This window comes from Ochlerotatus camptorhynchus, unplaced genomic scaffold, assembly GCF_037179485.1.
Source record: "Ochlerotatus camptorhynchus isolate MF236.1 unplaced genomic scaffold, CSIRO-AGI_Acam_v1.1 ptg000082l, whole genome shotgun sequence".
Classification (NCBI taxonomy): domain Eukaryota; kingdom Metazoa; phylum Arthropoda; class Insecta; order Diptera; family Culicidae; genus Ochlerotatus; species Ochlerotatus camptorhynchus.
In genome coordinates, this window is record NW_027040572.1 from 4,167,376 (window position 1) to 4,179,809 (window position 12,434).

Genomic DNA, 12,434 nt, shown 5'->3' on the forward strand with positions numbered 1-12,434 from the left:
AGCAATCACTCACTTGTGATCTTCAACGCAGTACCGAACACTTTTTCTTGCACTCACTTGCTTCCGATCGACAGTTAAACGTTCTCCGAAACGTTTTATGACATGATCAACGGTAGATTGTTGGATTCCCAACATCTTTCCGATAGCTCGGTGCAAACGATATCGGTTGTTGAGCTGAGTGTGCAAAATTTTCTTGCGCACGCGCTGTTCCTTCGACTCCATTTTCAAAACTACATACTAGAAATTTCACAATGCACGCAGTGTAAACAATACACGCTGAGGCCATCTCACCCAAAATTTCATTAAAATTAACCCAAAGGACAAAATGTTACAACTTTTTTAAAGTGATGCAATTTAACTGTGGACACCCTTTGTGATTAGATTTTCATGTCCTAGAAAACAAAAAGATACAGTTCCTCGCACAGTGGTATTATGGGGATTATGAGTAGAACTCAAGGGAACTCAAGTATTAAAAAGAATGGTACGGTTAATTCACTTTGAATCCTCCTTCGAATTTCCTTAGGTTCCCTGAAATTCCTTGTGATGTTTTTGAGATCCCTGGAAAATTATGACTACAATCCAGAAACTACACCTAATGATCGCCTACGGCAGAAAATCTCTTAAATGTTGCTGCAAGAAAAAATGGATAAAAATTCCATGGAAATGATTTACAGATTTTCAAGCTAGTTTGAAGAAAGCTTCAAGAGAATTCCTGGGACAATTCGTAAGAATTTTTAAAGAATTTCAAAAAGTTTCCGGGAGAGATGGCCAGGAAATTTAGAGCATATTTACAAAGAAACTCTAGATACTATTCCAGGAGAATCTCAAGAACTGTCCAAAGAAGTTCTAAGAAGAATTTCAAGAAAAATCCAAGGACATTCAGAAGATTTTCAAAGAAATTCCGGGGAAAATTTCCATAGAATTCTGAGGTGAACTCCATGAATGCTTTTCTGAATTCTTAGTGACATATTAAGAGATTTCCAAAGTAAATTCCAAGCGCATTGTAAAGAAAATTACTGAGAGGCATTAAATGTAGAATGTATTACTTGATTTTTTTTTTCTGGGAGAGACTGAGACTGTTCTTTCTAAAAAACAAATTTCTAGGAAATTTCGGAAAGAATCATAAAATTATTGAGGGGAATCCTGAAAAAAAATGAATTCTGAAGACATTTTGGAATGATTCTAAAGAAATCCTTGAGAAATTTTCAAAGATATCCTGAGATAAGTTCCTAAGAAATAATTTAATAAATTCAAACATTGATTTTTTTCAATATTCCGTATACAGAAATTCAAGATAAAGGATTAACAAAAGTCTCAGGATTCTAAGACCTCGAGAGAACAAATATTAAGAACCTGATCTAAGAAAACGGTTCAAGGACTGGAAATTTCAGAAAAGTGTAACGGTAAAGTAAGATTTCAATTTAGGAGATGCATTCAATATCGCAGAAATGGAGAAATTTTCTAAATTCTGGGGCAAGAAAAGTTTCGAGGTTCTTAAACTTAATATTGTTTTAGTTCTCAGACACAATTTGTAGAAATTCTATACTATGGAAAAGTTGAAAATCCCAGGCTTGAAGAAGTGTTCAAGATTCAAAGAGAAATATTTTAGATATCAGACTTGGAAAATTCATTAATAGAATTCGATTAATTATTTAAAGGTTTCAATCAAATTCCTGGTTATTTCGATTGCCGGTTCTCCCGATTTTCTTGGTTCAGGGGCCACCATGCTTGGTGCTAAAACTACACACCAAAAAATATGAATTTTAATGGTGATGTAAATATCCATGCATGCTAAAATTGAAGCATGTAAACTTCCTTTTCATGTAAACTAGCAACTTGCAAGAAATATTGCTTACAAAGATGAATGGTTGCATACAATATTAAGAATATTTCATTAAATGACTCATAAATTTACACGATCTGTGATGTGAATTTGTATGATATGTGACGCTCCATTTATGTGCATCATAGAGACAGAAATTTACACTACTTTTTCGAACTGTGTACAGTTTGGATTTCCTGGATTCTCTGGATTTTTAGATTTCTTCCCGGAAGAGATCTGCGAAAGGATGTTTTGCGAATGTAAGAGACGTTTAGTAAACAATAATGTGAACTTCAGAGACGTTCTGCGAACTTCAAAGAAACGATGTCCAAAGAACCTCAGGGATATTCTGTGAATTTCAGAAAAATCCAAAGGTTTTCGGCGAAGTCCCTAAGAGCTTCAAGGAATTCCTACGAATTTCAGGAAAGTCAAACGATTTTCAGGGATGCCCAATGATATTTAGGGAGCTCCTGCAAACCTCAGGGAAGTTTTGTGAACTTTGGAGAAGTTCTGAGAACTTCATGAAAGTCATACTAGCTTTAGGCAAATACTACGAGCTACAGGGAAGTCCTACGAACTTCACGGAAGCTCTACGAACTTCAGAAAACTGTGTAGGTAAGTAAGGTTAAGTTCTGTAAGGTAAGTTTTACGAACTTAAGGTAAGTTTTGTGAACTTAAGGTAAGTTCTGTGAACGTAAGGCAAGTTCTGTGAAGTTAAGGCAAGTTCTGTGAACTTAAAACAAGTTCTGTGAACTTAAGGCAAGTTCTGTGAAGTTAAGGCAAGTTCTGTGAAGTTAAGGCAAGTTCTGTGAATTTAAGGCACGTTCTGTGAACTTAAGGCAAGTTCTGTGAAATACAAGTTCTTTGAACTTAAGGCAAGTTATGTTACCTTAAGGGAAGTTCTGCAAAGTTTGGGAAAATTCTGTGAACTCTGGGGACATTCTGTGAACTTTAAGGAAGTTCTGTGAACTGAAGGCATGTTCTGTGAACTTAAGGACTAATTCTGCGAATTTTGGGGAAATTAACGGTGCCGGTGGTGTAGTGGTAAGCGTGATTACCTCTCACCCCAGCAGGCCTGGGTTCAATCCCAGTCGGCGCCGCCGGGATGTTCTGAGGCATAACATCTCTGATCACGTCTTCCTTCGGATGGGAAGTAAAGCCGTTGGTCCCCGGTTCATGAGTTGATGGGTCGATAGGTAGGGTCCAGGTGTGGGAGCTGCCTTCCTGGCACGTCGGTAGCATTGGTGCTCAGCACGGAAAACAAGATCGAAGGAAAAAAACAAACCAAACGAAAAAAAAACTTTAGGGAAGTTCTGTGAACTTAAGGGAAGTTCTGAAAACGTCATTAAAGTCCTACGAACTTCATGGAAATCCTACGAACTTCAGGTAAATTCAACGAGCTTTAAGGAAGTCCTACGAACTTGCACAGAAGCCCTACGTATTTCAGAACAGTCCTACGATCGAAGCCTTGGGAATTTCAGGGTAGCCTTACGAACTTCAGGCGTAAAATTTAGGGAAGGTCTGCAAACTTTAGGGAAGTCATACGAACTTCATGGAAGTCCTACAAACTTTAGGGAAATCCTACAAGCTTCCAGAAAGTCCTACGTATTTCACGGAACCCCTGCGAACTTCAGGGAAGTCCTGCAAATTTCACGGAAGTCCTACGAACTTCAAGAAAATTCTGCCTGCCTGTCCTATGAACTAGGGAAATTCTGTGAACCTTTGGAAAGTTCTGCGAACTTCATGGTAATCCTGCAAACTTCAAGGAAGTCCAATGAACTTCACGGTACCCATGCGAACTTCAGACAGTCCTACGATCAAAGTCCTGCAAACTTCGCGGGAGTCCTACGAACTTCAGGAGAGTCCTAAGAACTTCAGGGAAGTCATACGAAGTGCAGAGGTGTCCTAAAACTTTGGGGAAGTCCTACAAACTTCAGGGAGGTCCTGAAAACTTAAGAGAACTCCTCTATACTTCAGCATGGTGTCGACTCAATGATAATAAATAAATGTCCTGATATTCCCTCATTTCCCAGGCGTTTTTTTCAGTTACGTTTCCTTAACCTCAATCTGCCTATGCACCAATTCTCAAAACATAAACAATTATCAAAATATTGCCTTCAATGGATAGATATCGAGTAAACTAAAAGATTAAGTGTATTTTTCGACCGATTCGAGTATGAATATGGCATTAAATCTGGTTTTGGAAGTTGGTGCACAGGTAAAGAGTGAGGTTACGGGACGCCACTGGTTTTTCTGAAACCGGGTTGGAGTGACACACATACATATAGGAAATCAAAATAATAAATGGAGCTTACTGATTAAAATTTAACACGTGAATCTAAAGTTCAACAGTTTCTACAAAAATAAAATTTCTGAGATTCCCTGAGTTTCCAGATCATAAATGGAATTCCCTGATTTTCCAGGTTTTTACAAGTTTTACCTATTCAGGAAAGTCCAACGGACATAAGAACTTACTAAAAGATATGAGAACGTCACGAATTTCTTGACATCTCTGGAGTTCCCAACAATTCTGCGGGAGTCCAATAGCTTTGAAATTTGTAACTTCTCCAGAGTTTCGTCAGCATTCTAGAAAAGTCGAGAATTCCGGAGAAATTACAGGCACTGCACTTCGGGATCTAGTGTTCACTCGGCTGTCGGCAGAAGCAGACCACTCTCAATATGTGTCGCGATCGTCTGTTTACTCGGCAGCAAACATTGTGTGGTTCTCCTCATTGTTCTCCATCAGCAGTTCTTTCGGTCGATACGTCGTCGACTTTGGAAAGCAACCGTTTCGTGATGAGTGTGTGAGTGCTGACCACGTTTTACGTCCAGTGCTGCAATGGAAGCGCCCTGCCCTGGCGATACTGCCTTACAATGAAACCACTGGAAGCGGTTCCCGTTCTGATGGAGGAGGCTTATTGGATAGCGGAAGATAAACTGTTTATTGTGTTGTACCATTTGACTATAGTTTTAAGATGTATTGTATAGTAAACAAAAATCCTCGGCTCTGTAAAGTTAATTCGATTGAGCCTTATCAACTAAATTAATAATAAACAAACTTCGAGATCTCTAGAAACTGGAAAAGTTCTAAGAACTACTAAGAAGTTCCCAAAACGTGCAAAATTTTTCTGAAGTTTTCAGAACTTCTCAGGTGTTCCAAGAAGTTCTGGGAATTTCGAAGATATGTTAGAAAGTTTGGGGAAATTTAAACTTCGGAAATGTTTTGGAAACTTCAGAGAAATTTTGCACGTTTTGGGATCTTCTTTGATGGTCTGGGAACTCCGTTAAAAATATGGGAACCACAATGAAGTTTTGAGAACTTCTCTATAATCGTATGGCTCGGTATGCGTGTTCCCTTAATATTTAATTTTGAAGTTCCGAAATCCTTCACCATCCTCCGGTTTCAATGTGTCAAAATGGTTCAAACGGAACGTTCTTCCAGCTGACTCTATTATCCACCACCTTACTTTTTTCTTTTTCTTTCGCCGTGGACCAATGACCGTAGCGAAATTTTAACCAGTGATGCAAAGTGTAATGACACTCACTCGACACTCGTCAAATCATCAACCGACTATCGCTGACATGACGTTTCGTCACACAGCGAGAGATAGAGCCATGGCAAACAACAATCACCAGCAATGGTCGCTGCTCACAGGCAAAACATAACACTCGCTGCGGTGCTGATGATGTAAAGCACAACTAAAACAGTGAAGACTTCTGCAGTACGATGATGAGAAAAAGCGAAACGACTGAAGAAAATGAAAACAATGCCTACGCATTCCAAGTTCGTCACGGCACGCGAGACAGTGTGAGTTACAAACAAAGCTGGCAAAATGAAACGGAAGCTGTTGGGCTCACTCACCCAACAGCAACTGCTTCAAAACGAGCACAGCTGAGTGTCGTGATTGTCGGAAATAACCAGATCGGTGAAAGATCAACACCGAAGACGACATTCACCAGTTGCTTTTTACTTCTTTCATCAACTTGATGGATGGTCATAGAGAGTGCTTCGACAAGCACATTGATAGGAATGTACAAAGCGTTACTACCATCAGCTGTTTGACGATCGTCCAAGCACACTTAGGCAAGGCAAGACCTGACACTTTGTTGCGCGACACCGAAGAGCCTTAAGGCTGAACAGTTTCTGCAGCCATCATTATGAAATTCCATTTACTCCAGCAATGAGTTTCAGGACAGATGTGAATACTGGGGTTTGCTTGGGAGCAACTTGCAATTGAAGCAATCTGAAGTAATCTAAAATGCAAAAAATTGTAATTATTGATTATTGTTCTATACATGGGATCTTTTGAACTATCCACGGGATACTTCGGATTTGCACCCAGAACTCTTCTGTCTTCCGGGGAGTTATAAGCCCTTGGGACTATCATTAAGATCTCTTGAAACTGCGCTGCAAATCCTCTAATAGGAATTTTCTGAACTGACTTTTAAGGTTCTTATGCTTCAACTTGTCCTCGAGCTGATCTTCAGCCTTTTTCCTAGGTTTCAAACCTACTGCAAGTTTATTTCTGCTAAGTGCTCTGTTGTTCATTTAAGCACAGTATTCCTTTTATGACAACTGTAAAACGGGATACGGGTTGCCAAACAATGCTTTGCATATTCCGATTCTATACTAGGTAAAAAGTTTAGGTAGACAGGGATAAATTTTTCGAACCATAATCAGTTTTACCAATGTTAAGAACTTGTAGGCATTACGTATCCAAAATTGACCTTTTTTTCCTTTCCAACTTGTTTACAGACGGCTAAGACCAGTTTGGTACATCTCACCCCGAAATTGACCTTTCAGTCATCGATGTCAGTATGTATTTAGCACAGGTCTGACTCAACACAGTTTGTTTTTATATGAGTATTTTTGATAGAACTTACACGACTCTTGATTTCACCAGACTGAACAAACAAAGCGAATATGTTTATTAGTATCCCTTATCACTTTTATGGTAGCCATCACAGAAAAAGAAATACATAGGGGAAGTGGGGTTAAACACTTGACTTGTTTTTAACAGTGAAATCATCAAAATTCTGAAAATATAAACAATTGCAGGGGTACGAGACAAGATTGAATTGCCTGTGTGCTGAATTCAATGGTGTGAAATAGGCCATCAAAAACGTCACTTAGAGAACATGCACAAATGACGTAGCATTTGAGGGGGGAGGGGTCTAAAATTGATCAAAAATATGCTACGTCATTTCACACCCACTTCCCTTAAGTTTAAATACAATGAAAAGAAGTACGTACAAACTCGCCTATCAGAACACACCGCCTTCAAACCCGAGGAACAACTGACTGACTGACTCTTGCAAAACGTTATCATTATGCAAGCGGTATTCATGAAAATGGGAATATTTTTACATTCGAACACTGGTTAGGTACATACAATTTGCTGTATTTCGGCAATAATGTCAACGTCCCGGGTTAGGTCAAATTTGTACGCGCTCTTCCACATTTTCCCGAAGTGACAAAAACAAGGACAAACTCGGTGGTCCACCACTTTTGGTCTCGGAGTAGTCTTTATTTTCGTTTTTTTGGGGAAAACAAGCGTATCGTGTGTCTAAATTTAAGCCGAAGCAGAATGGCTCCCGGACGTCATGTTTTTCTTTATCATCATCGTTCCGTGTGTGGGGCGAAGCTGAAACGTCACGTCGTCGGCGGTCGAAAATATGTGCGGTCAGGTCATCGCCTGCCGTCAATGAAAAAGTGTGATTGCCATTTTTGTCCCTGTTGCTACCAATCATTGAAATCGAACCATTTTAAGTTCAAATAGATCAAAGAATTTTCATCCAGCAGATTTATATACCCATTAGAACTAACAACAAAAGCCCACAGAAAACATGGATGGGGGGAGCATATGAAAACGGGTACTCACCGTAGTCTTCGCTGCAGTTCGAGAGTCGATATCCAATTCGTTTCAGGTCACTTCCTGTCGTTTTCCCGGGTGTCCAGTCCGCAAATTTCGGAAACCACTCGAGCCAAATCAATTGCTTCGGCCTTCCGGTTAATCAAAACTCGGGAACTCTTTTCCACTGCAATGCAAATTCCAGCCAAAAAAAATGTAGGAAGGCTTGCGAAGCAGAAGCCTTTTCGATTCTTTTTTTGTTTCGTGTTTGTTCGTTGTGTGTCGCTCCCTTTCGATTCCGATTGGAGAAAAAGCGTAAAATTCCAGCAGATTTTCTTTCACGATTTTCACCTGGGTAAGCGGCTCATTTTTTTCGATTTACCTACAAATTCAACACCCACCGGTTCACTTTCAGAATCGAACAAAGCAGGAACTATTTTATGCCGCACCAGAAAAGTGCTGAAAATATTCCAATTTTTCGCTGCACTCGCTCACACACAAAATTCGCATCCACAAAAACGCACCGCGACGACGACGACGACGTTTGCTGCCGAACTCCGAACTCGATAGTAGAAGAGACACCCAGCGCAAGCAAGCAGCAGCAACGACGAACGAACACTCGGTAGGTTTGGTTGTAGTAGTGTGGTAGCAGTAAAGCTAGTGGTGTCCGAATCAATAAATCTACTTTTTTTACGCCGAAAATTTCCGAAAACAGGTTGTAAACGATCATCATGTTAGTTTCTTTTACATGATAGGCAAAATGATTAATCGATTGAAAAAATTAATCAAAAAGTTTTTAAAAATTGCAACGTCCTATTCGCGACAACGAAACATGGTGGACATGGCATTTTTACGCAAAGATTGACACTTCCCGCATCAGCACGCACTTGCCATGGCCTTACCAAAAATTATTTATTTTACATGCTGTAACTGTAATAATTATGAACTATACAAGAACGGTTGCATGATAGTGCTGCAACCTTATGTTTTATAGTCTTATGGGTCTGGGTTATAAAATAATGGATTATTAAGAACCATTACCAAGCAAACATCTTTAATTCTTCATACATTTTGAGCACGAGAACTTTAATTAACCTTTCTACATAGTTCGTGAACTTTAATTGTTATGCTGATAGTAATCTACGCTGAACAGATGGCGGTAGTGTGTAAACGTCAAACGCAAGGGAATTGACTATGAGAACCACAGGTGGTGATACTACCATAGAGGTAACTACTAATTAAAAAACTTTTAAATTTACCGTTGATCGCGTATTCGAACTGAACAACTTACTAGATTTATGTCTGTTTGTCTGTGGTATAACCATAAAATTGGTGCTCGAATTTATGGTCTGTTAATCGTTAAACTTTTACGGAAATAATAAATTCTAGAAGAACAGTTGAACTAGGTGGAACAACCAAACGTAAACAATGTCTTTAAACGCAAATTTCTCGACAATCAAAACAGACCCACGCACAAGCCCACGCAAACTAACAGCAACAATCAATACGAAACTAACGATTTTAAATTGGCTCACCACTTTAGTAGCCTATTGGTCCCAAGCAAACGATTAACGTACCCTATTCTAGTTGAAATTCTATTACTACACTATGTTTGTTTTGATTCGCTATGAAAGTTTGACAGATAACATCAGGGGTGTGTGGATTCATGCAGAACATGCAGGGGTGAGTGAAATAGCTTGGGACTGCTTGGGACCGTTGTTCTGGTACTGAGTGAGCCAAAAATAATAATGATTTTCTTCGGGACCCAGTGGTCTTAGAGTTACCTCTATGCTAACAGTGCCATTCGATAAAGGAAGTTTACTCTATCAGATGCTAGCGTTGAAATTTGCGTTTAATGCCACTGTTAACGTTTGGTCGTTCCACCTATTTCAATTTTCGGTCTAGAATTATTATGCGGGTTAGTTAAGGAATTTTTCGGTGTTTCAGAATAAGGCACATCCAAATCTCAATTCTAGCTGGTCAGCAAATCTCACACTAGCGAATAAAACTTCAAAAAAACTTCTTTCATTTCTCGCATCTACTTTCTTCGCGTATCATCACCCTTCTGCAAGAAATCTTCAGAATCGTCATCAATCTTCTTTCTATCTTCTCAGCGTGCGCGCAGCTAACCATAGCAAATGCATCGTAGATCGAGGGGTGCGACACATCTAAATCTCGATTTTAAATGGTCGAAAATTCTCCCACTAGTGAATAAATCTACGAAAAATCTTTTTTCATATCTTGCACCTAAACCCATCTACTCGCATCGCTCCCCACCATTTTGCAGGAAATCTTCAAAATCATAATCAATCGTGTTTCTATCTATTAAAGCGCGAGTGCATCACAACACCAAAGCAAACAATTGCCTGCATCTTAGATAGAGTCACCCCCCTCGTCGTAGATAGAGTCTCCCCTTCGGATTATATCACTTCAAACACATTTCACCATTTCACGCTACACAGCAAAAAAAAAATGTAATATCGATCAATGTAAATCAAGCTGATGTATGAAATAATTATGTAATAGCAAAAAGCAGATACAATATTACATCAATGGATGTAATTTTGTTCGCAAAATCGATGTACATCGTACAACGATATATTACACAACCGATGGATTGGCCTGGTTGCAGCAGTTTGGATGTAATATTCAACAGCTTTTTTTTCTGTGTATTTTTGCCATATACCTAGTTTAGTGAAGAATGTTCACATCTAGCGTCCAACACGTCAAACACGAAAGAGAACGTCGATGAAGAGAATCGATCAAAGCAGATAGGACCTTTTAAAAAACAACTCAAATTAATAAGCGGTTCTAATGGAATTCTTACGTTCTTTTGCCCGAGCTTTTGCCTCAGCGCGGTATAGAAGCTTCGTAGCCGCAATTAATCGAATATTTCTCAAACTGAGCACCCCTAGAGCGGTGCATCCCGCATACCGACGAAAACGACGACCGAGCGAGTTGCGGAGCAAGCACTTATTGTCAAAGAAACACCGGTGAAGTACTAGAATGGAACAAGGGAACTCACAGAATTGATGCACTGAAAAAAATTCATGTATAAAACATATGCAAGTTTTTTTTTAATTTTCTGGATTCGTAGAGGGATTCTTTTAAAATGTTTGAAGCTAGCAGGGTGTAGGACAACTTAGATACATTTCAGGTGGTAAGTCACTCTGCCACCTTGTGTCTGTGCTTATTGTGTTTCATGTGTGTTTTTGGGTGTCGGAGTGCTTCATCGTGTTGACCGAGATGTCAAAACTTTAACCAAAAAAAAATACTTCTTTCAACCTGGGTACTGCGAACACAGCCATTTTTGTTTTGCAAGTCAGCAGGAAACAACTTGAAAATTTTCCGATATCACAAATTGTTTTGCTAATGCACTGCTCACAATTTGCATATACATGCTGTCGAAAGTTCACCCTTTGCTCCATAAATAACGTGTAATTAATTAGTTGGGAGTGCACCTACCCACATGACTCTTATAAAGTTTGTTTGCATTCTTCCTTCAGCAGTTCGTGCAGGTTCGTTTGTTCGTTACATTGTTTACATCCGAGTATTTGAGCAAGTTTTTTGTTGAAGAATATTAGTAAAAAAAATGCCGAAATGACAATATTTTCAACATTGACCACAATACTTTCTCTGCCGACGGGGATTGTATGAGAAAAGTATCACTTTTAGCAGCTCTAGATTTTTGGATTCTTTTTGACAGCACCAGTTGGATTCTTTTTGACAACCATTTCGTGTTTCTCCGCACCACTCAGCTCACCCGTTACATTCTTAGAACCCCAAAATTGCTGACCAGCCATCCTTTACATACAACGACGACAAAAAAAAAGTGAAGGGAAGATGACAAAAAGGTGTATTATTTCGACAGTGAGCATGCATAAGGGCGAAAACGCGATGATCGATTCTCTTCGTCGATTTTCTCTTTTGTTAATAACTCGCTAGATTTAACGTTTCTCGGTGCGTTTGCTGTTGCTTTTGATAGCCAATACAACCTGTTACAACTCTGCATTGAACAAATTCTAGAAAATTGTTTCGCTTAGCTGTAGCAATTCAAAGAGAAAATCGATGAAGAGAACCGATCATCGCGTATACGTCCTTATGCATGCTCACTGCTCACTGTCGATTTACTCCTTGATCTACTTGCTGCATGCGGTTAAGTCGACCACAAACAAACATACGTAGCTTTTCCTCCTCAATCGTGGTACACTAATTTAACATTCAATTTGAATATGATTAGTTTCGTGAATCCCTTACCACAGCGCTAGCATCAGATCACTTTGACGTTTCCATACATTCTATAAAACTTGACAAGGGGGTGTTCGTGTCATTATCACCCAAATTCATGTACTTCGCTATGAATCCTCCCGATACTTGGCTTTTCAGATTTTTCACCTTCATACAGAAGACATCGTTGTAACATAGAGGTTGTTGTTGTTGTTCTTTTTAGGGACCGTTTAACCATTTGGTCATTCGGATCGTTTTTGATAAATTACAGTTTAAAGCTTAAAAATTAGTATTTGAATTTATCACTTCTTAACCTATTTCCGGTTGCCTTCTTGGATCTGGTCATGGTCGGGTCTTCCTTAATTAAACGTTGAGGACTGCTACAGATTTGGCGGCTTTGAGTGCTGCTTTCTTCCATTGTTTCTTTAGTATGTTGATGATACCGATGATTAGCTGGATTGACACTATGAAGAGGATAAGTGAGAGCTTCCAGTTGTGGTCTTCTAGGTATCCCGTGTGGACTTCTTGATTCT

The 12,434-nt window shown here is 39.3% G+C and overlaps 1 protein-coding gene across 2 annotated transcripts in view; it reads right to left on the reverse strand.

Moving 5' to 3' along the window:
- The window catches only part of Usp47 (ubiquitin specific protease 47), a 69,085-nt gene extending 60,849 nt beyond the window's left edge, over positions 1-8,236 (reverse strand). The window contains exon 1 of one of the 2 annotated variants that reach the window (XM_065217967.1): positions 7,705-8,235. The gene's annotated coding sequence lies outside the window, so the exon portion shown is untranslated. Of the gene's footprint in view, positions 1-7,704 lie in introns of both variants that reach the window. The other variant, XM_065217965.1, reaches the window with a different exon arrangement.
- Positions 8,237-12,434: the final 4,198 nt, after the last annotated feature.